This window comes from Gekko japonicus, unplaced genomic scaffold, assembly GCF_001447785.1.
Source record: "Gekko japonicus isolate JY-2015 unplaced genomic scaffold, Gekko_japonicus_V1.1 scaffold2997, whole genome shotgun sequence".
Taxonomy (NCBI): domain Eukaryota; kingdom Metazoa; phylum Chordata; class Lepidosauria; order Squamata; family Gekkonidae; genus Gekko; species Gekko japonicus.
In genome coordinates this window covers 111641-112023 of record NW_015164287.1, presented here as the reverse complement: position 1 = coordinate 112023, position 383 = coordinate 111641, and positions in this window count along the sequence as shown.

Genomic DNA, 383 nt, shown 5'->3' with positions numbered 1-383 from the left:
CCTCCTCCTCCTCCTCCTCCTCCTCTTCTTCTTCTTCTTCCGCATTTCTTTCCCTTCATACCCTAACTTTCCATCTTGATTTTTAAAAAATTCACAGTAGCTAATGCACACTCAAAGTGAACAGAAAAATTTAAACCTGGGCAGAATCCAGCCAAGGGAAGAAGAATTGCTGTTCCTGCCCAGCTGTCGGTGTGGCTGTCCATTAATGCAGGATGAAAAAGGAAGGGAGGTATTCCTCCCCCTCCCCACATGCTCAGGTTTAATAGTAATTTAACTGTGCTACACCGCATGCTATAGTAGCAATATTCATAAGCTTAAAATTAAAATCTGTGTAGGACGTTAATAATGAAGGAAGTATGGATGTGCACAAGGATGTCGTTCAG